Source organism: Scomber scombrus, chromosome 21 (assembly GCF_963691925.1).
Source record: "Scomber scombrus chromosome 21, fScoSco1.1, whole genome shotgun sequence".
NCBI classification, from domain to species: Eukaryota; Metazoa; Chordata; class Actinopteri; order Scombriformes; family Scombridae; genus Scomber; species Scomber scombrus.
In genome coordinates, this window is record NC_084990.1 from 241,899 (window position 1) to 254,944 (window position 13,046).

Consider the following 13,046-nt stretch of genomic DNA (forward strand, 5'->3'; position numbering starts at 1 on the left):
AAATAGCTTATCAGAACTATACTGATCATGATGTTAAGGGACAAAGTCCCCAGACATAATAACTATATTATTTTTATTTATCATAAGTAGTGTTTGACAGTTATACAATGTTATTCACAATATTGCAACACATGCATAAACAGCACCAGATATAAGCAAACATTCAGCCTTACAACATTCATAACCCACAGCTGTCTCACTTGTCAGAAGGACCAAAGAGTTTAACAAAAACATTTTATGACAAGGCTTAGGTAAAATTCTGAAGTTGTTCTGAAGTTGTTGAGTTCCTAAGTTTATTCAGCATCTGTTAGCCATCAACAAATGTAACAGTCTGTCTCAGCTCCATGTAAGAAAGCAGACCAGGCACCACTGTAATTTTACCCTTTGCATCACCTGAAAGTACAAGTCATTGAAGCAGTTAAATCTTATGTAAATATATCCATGCTATACAGATGTAAAGAACAGTCTGGTCCTAAAATTCTTGTTCAGTTTACATTAAGTAAATCAACAATCATAATAACTACACACATACCAATGAATAATGGAAACATACAGTGCATCTGGGAAGTATTCACACCCCTTTACTTTCCCCACATTTTGTTATCTTACAGCCTTATTCCAAAATGGATTGAATTCTTTTTTCCGTCATCAACCTACACACAATACTGACAAATAATGACAAAGCGAAAATGTATTTTTAGAATTTTTTGCAAATATTAAAAAAACTGAACTATCGCAAGTGAAAAGAAGAAAAACTGTTGCATATATTTGCCACGAAGCCCCTGATGCTGTTTGTGTCAGCTACAGCTTCTGTCAGCTTCTTTTAGGCTTAGCAGACTGAAGATACCAATTGACAATCTTTCTCTCTGGGTTCAAGAGAGATTGATCAGGGTAGCACTGTTGAATAATACAGAAAAACACATCAACGTGGCCAGTGGTGACAGTCTGTTGTACAGCTCCTTGCCCACAGCTGCAGTAGTCAACGGCAACAGGGATAAACTGACGCTGTTGCAGTTAGTAAATATTTCACAACGTGATCGTATATTAAAAATATTACAGTAAAACAAAACACTTTACACATGTATATTATTTACAAATTGCCATGAACCCATTTTCTAGTTTTGTATAAAAATTACAACATTAAATGACAACAATAATACAACAATCTTGTGCAAAGGCCCTTTTAAAATTAGGCTTACTACCTATAATTATCATTAGAAATAATAAACAAGAAGTGCAGACAGAAAATACAAACATACCTGTTGAATAATACAGAAAAACACATCAACGTGGCCAGTGGTGACAGTCTTTTGCACAGCTCCTTGCCCTACACATTATAAATGAATAAAATAAACACACTGTAACAGTCGCCATTGTAGAATGATCAAGGGAAGGCTTTTCTCATTTTAACTCAGCTTTATTCTCAGCTCTGAACATACAGCTCGTAGCGACCAACATTCAGCATGAGCAGGGTTTTTCTGTGTATCCAAAACATCATACCTGCTACCGTAAAACGTCCCTGTCGTAAAACTGCTGTGACCGTTAACATTACTTCTGCCTTATGAAACCATATATGACATCTTCCCCCTTTTATGTTATTTCCAATAACACAAGGTGCATACAACAGCATTCAATAAACTATGGCAAACAATAGATCAGCCGGAAAATATGTCAAATAGGCCTTCTTTACAAACATCAAATGTATCTTAGCATCTTGGTAATGTTACTTCTCTAGTAATCACACTCTGTAAACAAACTCAAAGTGCAATTAGCTGTAATCATGCCTTTTCAAAACTCAAAATGCAATTTCTTTGACTTATAACTCATCAAATATTGTAACATGTATGTCACTCTTAAATTCAACCAAGGCACTGCAATATTAGTGTTGCAATTTTCACAAACAATTTGAACAATACAGTCATCATACATCTTTTTTTTTTCTTTGAGTCTTTTCTTCTCTTCCCCCAATCCCTCACTCACCTGCTCATCCGGGATCCCAAACCTTGCAAAGGTTGCTTTAAGTCTCTGAATAACGTGAGTCGGGCATAGGCGTAGAGATGAGCGGCTCTTTTTGTTGGGCCCGCTTTTGTTCTTGGCAAGTGTGGCATGACAGCACTGTGTGTTTCAGTTCTGCAGAAAGTCTTGGCCAACAAACTGATTATTTTGCCCTGTCTATACACTTTGTTAGCCCCTGATGTCCATCATGTATTTTCTTTAAGATGTCGGCTTTCAGTGACTGTGGAATGATGATCCTGTTCCCACGTATGAGCAAACCATCAGCCTCTGATAGCTCATTTTTCACCTTCATGTATGCTCTTTTGTGTAGGTTTGTGGGCTTCGGGACAAAGCATCAGCGATGAGTAGGGTTTAGCGGTACTAACGGCTTGTGATCCGTCTCAAGCCTGAACTCATCCAAGCCGCATGGATACTTGTCAAACTTTTCACAGGCCCACACACCAGCCAGACACTCCTTCTCTATCTGGGCATAGCGTGTTTCAGCCTCACATAGACGCCTGGAGCAATAAGCTATCGGCTTCCATTCTTCTCCGTGGAGCTGGAGCAGTACAGCTCCCAGTCCGTAACTGCTGGCGTCGGCAGACACGGCTGTGGGCCTCGTGATGTCATAAAAGGCGAGAACTGGTGCCTTTGTCAGCATCCTTTTAATGTCCTCAAAAGCTGACTGATGTGAATGGCCCCAGGTCCAGAAGTTCTTGCTCTTTAGAAGCTCATACAACGGTTGGCCCACTGTTGCAAGGGCTGGGACAAACCTTCCAAGGTAATTCACCATACTCAATATATTAGTTAACCTCTTCCACTAGAACCTGATCACATTTCATTTTGTGCTTGCAGCTTTCTGCTCGTCCAAACTCTCCATAAAGACACAAAACCCTCATTTAAATACTGCTTTATCCACCCTGTTGAACCTGTTTTCATTTACACAGTTATTCTTAGTAGATCACCCGCAAAACGCACGCAAACGGCACGCGCAATCTATTGCACCGTGCACGCAATTTAGTACCCACTATTTGGGATCTTAGTAAATCAGGCCTATAATGTGCAAACATTTTCACATTAATTTACAGAGTATGGAGGATAATAACTGAATTCAGATAACAAGAACACACTGATAAAACCTTTTACTATATTGTATTTGATATTTCAGCACCTCACATATTAGGACACAGTGTACTCTTAGCTGGTTGGGGAGCTGCCAGAGCTGAGGAGGTTTATTCCAGTCATTATAAGGTTACTGTTTTCTATCCACTCATCAAAACAATGTGCATGGCAACTTATGAAACACCCAGTATCTTACATATGGGAAACTAGTCAAATATTTTTTCAAATTCACAAAGAAATGTTTGGCTTCTTTCCAGAACACCTGACTTTTAGTTTAAGTCTGAGTCCTGTCATCTGCAGAAGTTTTCAGATGACTGCAGTTGTGGGGAGCACCAGCGGTGCTGGGAACAACAACCCGCCCTTGAATGTGGCTAAGGAGATAGTTGTGGATTTTAGGGGGACCAGGACCAAAATAAACACCATTAACGTTCTTGCAGTGAAGGTGGGGGTGGTGGAGGAATACAGATACATTGGAGTCCACCTCATTCTGTTTAACCTCATACATGTTCACATAGTTCAATAATTAATGTTACACAACTGCATTTGTACTGCAATGTATTTCAAGAATAAAAGGAGACGCTACTAAAAAAGAAAGTTGGAAAAGAGACTGATGACCCCTGCTTACCTGACGTCTCCTTCATAAAAAAGCAAAATATAAAGTTATAATCAGCCAGTTTGATGTGTGTAGAGGTGTGTGTGGTTATATTGTAGCAGTCTGGTGTCATGACGGTAAACACAGTGAACATCATCAACAACATCAGTATCAGTCCAGCTGCCTTCAGATGCTGCAGAGATTTAATTAACTGAATGAGAATGTACAGTATAAAATACATACTAACTAAAAAAACTAAAAGTTTCCGCAGATTAAGAGCAGTGGATGTACTAAACAATAAAGGAATACCAACTTTTTGATAAACCCACAGCCCTGTCATATTTTTGGGATCAATTCAAAACTGCATGTTGTTACAATTTGTCTGAAGGTTAAAGTAGCAGTATATAAGAAATATATTCCAAGTAATCATAAAATGGCCCTAATATGTCATCAGACATTAAGGAATCATGTTCATTTCAAACACTGATATCACTGACAGTAGTAGTCCAGACAGAATATTCACATTTGAAAAGCTAAGTGGCAGCCCACAAGTAATGTTTATGTTGTCATTTTGTGTTTTGGCCTGATGCGCCACCCACCACCTATCTACCAATCATCAAGTCAGTAGCATTTCAGCATCCAGGTTGCCAGTTGCCACTGAGCTGCAGCTAGGATACATGGACATGATGTTACAAAACCAAAAAAGCCTAATTATGACTCTCAAATACGTCGTGACAATTTGAGAAACAAAACAAGGGTATGTAAGGGCTGAAAATGTATAGAGTCAGACAACTCTACACCGCTGTCTCTGTCACACAGCACTCAGTTGCACCCGCTGATACGGAGGAGAGGAGCAGCAAACTCACTCTGTGTGTGTGTGTGTGTGTGTGTGTGTGTGTGTGTGTGTGTGTGTGTGTGTGTGTGTGTGTGTGTGTGTGTGTGCGTGTGTGTGTGTGTGTGTGTGTGTGTGTGTGTGTGTGTGTGTGTGTGTGTGACGGTGACACTCTCCTTTGCTCTCAGACAGTCTGTTCAATGAAGGAATACTACTACTTTATTCCGCCTCCCTGTTATTTCTAAAAGTTCAAACCACTGAATGGAGGACAGAGTTGCTCCGTCAGAGAGCGGCTACAAGACGATGTTGTGTTAACTGTGGTGGAGTGAGGATGAAGAGGGAGGGAGCGCTGACAGTAAGAAGCCGGTGAATCAGATCAATAACACGTTATTTTCTGATTGTTTCACAGCGGTTAGGTTCAACAATGAGTAATAATAACATACACATTAGCCGGTCAACTTACGCTGTGCAGACATCCCAACTCTCCTGGAAGTTCCGGGAGTCTCCCGCATATTGATAGCGTCTCCATGACGCCCGCAAATGAGACGTATTCTCCTGGAATATGGAGTGAACGAGCAAGAGCGCGCACTAGAGAGTGACAGCGCGCGCGTGTGTGTGTGTTTGTGTGACTATAAATGCAGCGCGTGTGAGAGCAAAGCGTCCTAACTCTGTGTTGATTAGACCGATCGCACCCCCCCGCCCCCGGACAGACACCTAATGTAACCCCCCCCCCCCCCCCCCCCCACACCGCAGGTTGGGATGTCTGACTGTGGGTCGCGTCCTCACTCCGCATTGTGTATGTTGAGCTTGTCTCGCGCACGTGCAGGATCACGTCCAACATCTGGCAACCCGCGTGAACGTCAACTCTGGCAGGAGTGACAGCTCTCTCCAGTGTTTTGAACGTGGGCTGCAGTACCATTTCTAAATGCTTGGTATCAGAGTTACATACTTCAACTTTAAGACAACACATTCTGTTTCAGCTTAGTGTACAACAAAGCAGATGCCCATTGGCTTATTTATTCACATTGCAGCCAGAAAATAATAAGCAACTTCATTAATTATATATTAAGCAACTTCATCATAATGGTCAGAAGTCGGGGCTCCTAAAAGGTGCCCCTTAGGTTCTTTCACAGGCTGTACCTGATCATCACCTATAAATTATTAGTTGAGTCAAGTATCAGGTTGTGGATGCACAATACAACAGGTTACTGTTACTAAGCACTGAGGCTCAGTGAGGAAGACTGAACCATTTATTGTAGTAAATGGTTCCTTTAGGCCAAAGCTATAATAGTAATCTGTATTAATAGAGTCAAACTCATCACTACTATTATAAAATGTATGGTTACACCAAGGTTATGAATGAAAAATAATCCTGTTCAATTAAATTCATATTGATAATTTGTTTGCCTTTCAGATTTGTCTTTTTGCTAACTTGGGGACACACGTCTACAGCATGTGCAGGATAATATACATTCAGATAACAAGAACAGAGAGATAGATCAATGAGTTAGGATGCAAAAAATAGTTTAACTAAAATATATAAGAATATAAACACTATTATTTTTTTTCAAATGTAGGGATTTAGCAGTAATGTAGGGGATTTGGCAGTGGAATCCTGATTATTCAGGAATCTTTAATCTTGAATTTAAACAATTTTCTGATGCTGTCATCTGCATCTGCATGGTGACACCTTGTGGATGTTTGGAAAAAGTGCAGCCACTATAGAGAATATTGGAGTGAATATGTATGATAAGTATTATCAACCAATCAACTGCTACTCCTCTGTTCTTAGAACTTACCTTCTAAAAACAAACACAATATGACATTAGATATATGGTCATTTACAAGTAAGCAGGTAAGTAAAAGGTAAAGAAGTAAGTTGGTAAGTACAACTGCATTCTTCCTTTTCAGATACTAGGGTAACATATAGGTAAATAAGAGGGTAAGTACAGACTAGCTAATGATACGTTTTTTAGAATAGATTTTTCCTCTACTGTTTAACCATTACCAAGAAGAAAATAAGTGCTAAAGGTAATTATAAGCTGTAGAATCTTATTCTGTTCACCTTCAGGTCAGTTTTGTCCACAATTAGATCAGCTACTTCCACAGCCAATACTGCAGCATCGAGTTCTAACCTAGGGGGCTTTGTCTTGCCAAAGACAAATCCAATCTCATTCCCTGATGTTCCACCGCAAAAACCCAAGCTGTGCTGTACTGGAAGATCATCCACTTTAAGATCCAGGTGAGAAAAACAAACTTCAGGCACTCATGTGTGGAGCAGGAACAGAAAAATAAAATTAAATAAAATAAAATTGAATTTAGAAAACGACCAGTTTCAACCTTAAAGGTCTTCCATGGCTTTCAAAGGGTGAGCAAGCAACATACATACAATTTTTAAGATAAGAAGTACTTTATTAATCCCTTGGAGGGGAAATTGAATGTCACATTCTCACAAAAACAGCCAACATACAGCAAGGAAACAAACAGACTCAGGCGGTACAAGAAAAGAGCAGAGCACTGCATTAACATCAATCAAACAATCCACAACAACAACATCTGATGATTATGACAAAAGAGGTCTGATGAAGTTTGACAACAAATTCAAAACAAGTTTATGGATATCTATCCTTGATGGATTTTGGAGATGACACATCTGTAAGGGGTAAGTTCTATTGATTGTAACAAGGTGCCTTTACTGACACATGTGAAAACACTTTTTGAAAATCACTTCACTTACAAATCAGAGCTTGAGCACTATGCTGTTATGTGGATGAAGTCCCCAGACCCACAAAGAAGGCCAGATTTAGCCTAATTTTTTCTGTTCTATTTTGTGAAACACAAATATGTTTGTTTTCTTCTACTGCGCTTTGGTTGTTTGAACAGTGTTCAACCATTTTGAGAAAAAAAAGCTTTTTCCCATTATTTACATTAATAGTTTGTTTTGTTCAGAATACACATCCATACTTTACACATTTGGATGTATGTGTGTTTACTACATGTATGACAAACTGCTGCCCTGCAAACAGAAAAAGCAAAAGCCAAATGTGTTCTTCCTTTATACTGTCAGTGCATAGTTGGTCCTTTGTGTGCTTATTCAAATGATAGTTTGTGTGACTGTATTGATGCAAAAACACATTTAAAAAAAATAGTTTGGAGAGTTTTGCAAGAATAGTTTGTTTTTGCAAGAGATGTTTTGCTGGTTTGGTATAAGGTTTTGTGGTAAGTGTGCAGAGTTTTGCAAAATAGCCTATAGTTTCAAAGATAGCCTAAGCAATCAGAAAAAAAACTGTAATGACATCTCTGTGTTCAGATTTACTGAGCTATGACTCTGAGAAGTGGTGGGGGGCCACAAATATTACTGCAAAAAAATGTTCCTTACGTTTCATCACATTATTTGTACATATATATTACAGTCCCACAATATAAATGTAAATAAGACAATATGTATGTGAATAAGTATGTTTATTTTCAATATTTGCTGCCCTTTCGGGGGGTACATTTACCTGTACAAACAGTTTTTGTCATGCATACAAACTCCACTGAGGACACTACGAGAACATGAACCAAATGTCTTTTATGCGAAACCCCCCCCCCCCCAACTAAGTACAGCTGTAATACTGCATACCACAATACCATAGTTTTATATTTAAAAAGTGAAAATGGAAATATGATAATCCTGTTGCACCACTTAAACTTACTACACCTGTTATAGACATCTTAACTGGCATGGCCAAGTTTTGAACCCACAATAGACAGCACCAGTCCTTGAGCACAACCAATAACCTTAGACACTGAGCTGACCTAAACCTAAAGACTCTCCAACTGGTCCAGAATGCAGCTGCACGCGTTCTGACAAAAACTAGAAAGAGAGATCACATTACTCCTATTTTAGCTTCACTGCATTGACTTCCTGTAAAATCTAGAATAGAATTTAAAATCCTTCTCCTCACTTTTAAAGCTCTTAATGATCAGGCTCCATTATATCTTAAAGAGCTTATAGTACCTTATGTACCTACCAGAACACTGCGCTCCCAGCATGCAGGCCTACTTGTGGTACCTAGTATCTCTAAAAGTAGAATGGGAGGCAGAGCCTTCAGTTATCAGGCTCCTCTCCTGTGGAACCATCTCCCAGATTCGGTCCGGAGGGCAGACACCCTCTCTACTTTTAAGAGTAGGCTTAAAACTTTCCTTTTTGATAAAGCTTATAGTTAGGGTTCCAGCTCCTAGTTTATGCTGCTATAGGCTTAGACTGCCGGGGGACTCCTACCTCCATGATGCACTGAGCTCCTCACTATGAGGGGCTGTACAAGCCATAATTCATTCTGGCCCTCTCACACACATACATTCTCCTCTCACACACATACATTCTCCTTTCACATACATATATTTTCACTCTCACACACATACATTCTCCTTACACATACATATATTTTCACTCTCACACATATACATTCACCTTACATATACATATATTTTCATTCTCACACACATACATTCTCCTTACACATACATATATTTTCACTCTCACACACATACATACATTCTCCTTTCACATACATATATTTTCACTCTCACACACATACATACATTCTCCTTTCACATACACATATATACTTTTCACATAAATGTTACACCTAACTGTGTCCATGAACCCCCGAAATTCATGGACGTGCATTGTCATGGCAACGGACGTAACCACTGCGCAAGCTGACCAGTGTTGCCAACTTGGCGACTTTTATCGCTAAATCTGGTGACTTTCCAAACCCTCTTAGCGACTTTTTTTCTCAAAAGCGACTAGGGACAAATCTAGCGACTTTTTGTGGTGTTATTGGAGACTTTTCTGGTGTTTTTGAGACTGAAGTGAAAGCACGTATCGCTCTGTAGTTACTGTCCTCAACGAGCTGCGGGTGCTGCCGTGAGCCCCTCGCGCAGGAGACCCACACCACTCTTCGTCCAGACTGCAAATAAATTGCACATGCGCAATTCCACCCTGCATTACAGTCTTTTGATTAAATTTGATATTCTAACATTTAACAATACAGAAAACAAAATTGATTCAAATAAATAAAAATAAAAACAATTATCAACATAAAGTTCATTTGTACTTCTCAAACATATTTAGGTTTTTTTACTCACTTTTTGTATTTGTTATTCCTCTTATTACATGCAAATAAAAAATTATGCAAATTAGGTGATGACGTCATTTAGCGACTTCTAGCGACTTTTATGACAGCCAATAGCTACTTTTCTTACTGAGGAGTTGGCAACACTGAAGCTGACCAACATGGCAGAGTCTGAAGCGTCTGCTGGTGGATGGTACGTTGGCTTCAGTTTGGGAAGCAGCATTTATTGCTCTGATAGTACAGTAGCATGTGTTTTATTAACAAGTGTATTTAACAAGGTGTTGAGACCAAATACTTATTAAATCCGAAGTCAAAGCAGAGGAGTAATTTAGTCTATGTATAAATGATGTTAGCATCGTTGCTAACATTACTAGCTTCACAGTAACTAACCTCCATTCTTTCATCAGTGATAGATGTCACGTTAGCAGTTTATTGAGAATATTAAAAGATCTAGGAAGAAAACTTCATACAGCAGCCTACTCGGACATTATTTATATTATTAATATCAGTTAGTTTCATCCTGTTATGATGTAAAAAGAGAAATGAGCAGATAGACGGGAGAAGTAACGTCACACAGTGGAGAGTTATTTAGAGGGAAATAACGTGATATGTGTCTCCTGTAGTAAATAACATATTTATACCAAGTTTACAGGTAATATGTCTGATGTTATTTATGTGTTATTACTATCATGGTGCAGCTCTTTGATGGGGAGAAACCTTGAGCAGAATTGTGCAGCCATGGGTTTAGGGAAAAAAGGGGGTTTAGACATTTTTGTTCTAAACATACACAGCAAATTCTAAAGAGTTAATTTTTTGGTGTCAACGGTTTTTTAAGGAAAGTAGAGTTAATTTTACTCTGAATAGAGTAAAATTCCTCATATTCAACTCTCTACTGACATAGAGTTAGTGTAAAAACAAATAGTTGTTTTATATTGACACTTTAAGTGTCATAATAATAGACTTCAACACTGCTTTGTCAACTCTGCAACTCTGAACGTGACTTTGACACTTTAAGTGTTAAGTCACCGTGACCCCGCCTCCATTATCTACACCGTGACCGACGGAGGAGCCATGTCTGTCTGTTTCCAAGCCGCGACCGCGCTTTCGGTGCTCATCTTAACCTGTGCGTTGTTCGGTAAGTGGCCTAAATTAAAAATATTATGAGTTTGGTATGCATAATTTCTTTTGGTCATTTTTTTGTTTCATGGTAAAGTAGTTGTGACCACGCCACCGCAAGTTGTGTTGACAAATGTACGTTACTGTAATGTTAATGTCATCTTGGTTCGCCATGTTGGTTCGCTACGACGCTACATTTGATGGAAATGATGAGTCTGCAACTTTGCAGGGTATTTTTTTTATTTTCGAGTTGTTTCATAAAATAAGCAACACCATGCTAATTTGTCGGTATTTCGGATGAAGGCTTTGCTTGGCATTAGCTAGCGTTGACTGTTAACTAGCCAGGTAAGCTAACTAGCTTACAGCGTGCCCTTTGTTCATAAATATATCGCCGGGACAATCGGCAGCAACTTGTGAAAATAACCACAGGTTAATTTTATATCTGTCTTGCTCGTAACGTTATATGAGGACTTGTTTGGGCGGGCAGCATCGTGCAACTCCGTGCGTGCTTATGCCGGGAAACAGTTTGCAGATTGTTAAAACTGGGGATGAAATCTACATTGTTAATTTACCCAACGTTAGCGCATCCCGTTTTGAATCAACATGGGACAGTATTGATCCGTCCCATTAACATTGTCCGTTCAGATGTAAAACAGCTTAATGAGGTCAACACTCTCATTCACAATGGAGCTGAAGTGATTTGGTTATGAAGGATGAGGTCTCAGATGCATAGGCATTTATGTAATATATCAAAATACAGCACTAGTGTTTAACAATCGTGATCTCATATTCATAACAAAAATATTTGTGTGTTCAAGGTTCCTGCCAAATCAGATGCATTGATGTCATCGCCTGACTTCTCTTGTGGTAAGATGGTTAATATGCAGAAGTTGCATGACATTAGTTTCCACTGACTACTATTAAATGGCTCTTAAATGTGCCATAGAAATGTGCATGTTGACTTGTTTATACATATCTTATAGAAAATGCTGGCCAAAGTTGAATATAGAGGAGTCCAAAAGTACATCAAAGTTCCACAAATGGATGGAAATTTTGATTTCCTACAGTTTCTTCAAGCTGGTCTGTATCCATATATATTTTAAACTCAACAAAGTAATCACTTAGTAAAGGTAAAATCCAAACAGGTTGTTATAGCTCATTGTTATTTTTCTTTGTATTCTCCTAGTCACAGACAAATTTAGCCTGCAGGCTCAGTTGGATGAAGGAGTCCTCAGTTTGACCGATACATCTGGTACTGAGGTCGATGCAGATGCGTTTGATGAACTGATAAAGTCTGGGATTCAAAGTTTCAAGATTGGATGCCTTCAGTACCCAGTATCAAGTAAGGTTATCCAAATGGATGATTATCAATGAGAGCTTATTTTAGAAATGGTTTTGAATATGTTCTTAGCGCAGTTTCATGCATTTTCCAAAAAGTGTATTCAACTCTGACCTTATTTTAAGTATCCTGACCTGAAATTTGATTTTACTTCATTTAATTTTAGATATATTTTAGATAAGATATTTTCAGTACTTCTCATTAATCATTATATGGAAATGTTCCTTTTCTTTTTTTACATTTTTAGATCTCGACATATGTCTTGTGGATGAGGAAATGCAATCCTCAGTTCTGTCAGACCTATCAGTGTCACCGGTACCATTGACAGCAACACCTGTGTCAAGACCCGACACACCAGGATCACCAGCTTCTTCTGTCTCTTCAGATTCGACTATCATTCTGCCATCTACTAAGAACAGGAAAAGGGGCCTGCGTGACCGTGATGAAGCAAGACAGGTGAAACAATGAAACATCACATTTTGAACTGTATATTACATTTGAAGATTATCAAGACTACATTACTAGCACTTAAACTATTATCATGCACCTCGTACCAGGTAATTGTTAAAAGTCAATCTAAAATGAATTTTACAGAAGCTACTGATATTTCAAAAATGTCTTTGCAGAAGGTTGAAGCGGCCCTGAGATCAAATCCAAAGGGAGAAGAAATCTTCAAAGAATATAACAAAATGAAAATGCTGTCGGATTCAACCCGTAGACAGATGGTCAACATTTTGATCGCAGATATGACTGAATCATATGCATAAGAAGTCTTAGAAATGATCAATGATTGTGAGCTTATATTGGATGTAAATGTAACATATTTTTTCTTTCAAAAGGAGAATTCCACCCACGAGTGTGCGGACCACCTATGCACTTGGAATTGTGACCCTCTTTCCATATCTGCAAGATCCGTACTCAAAAAAT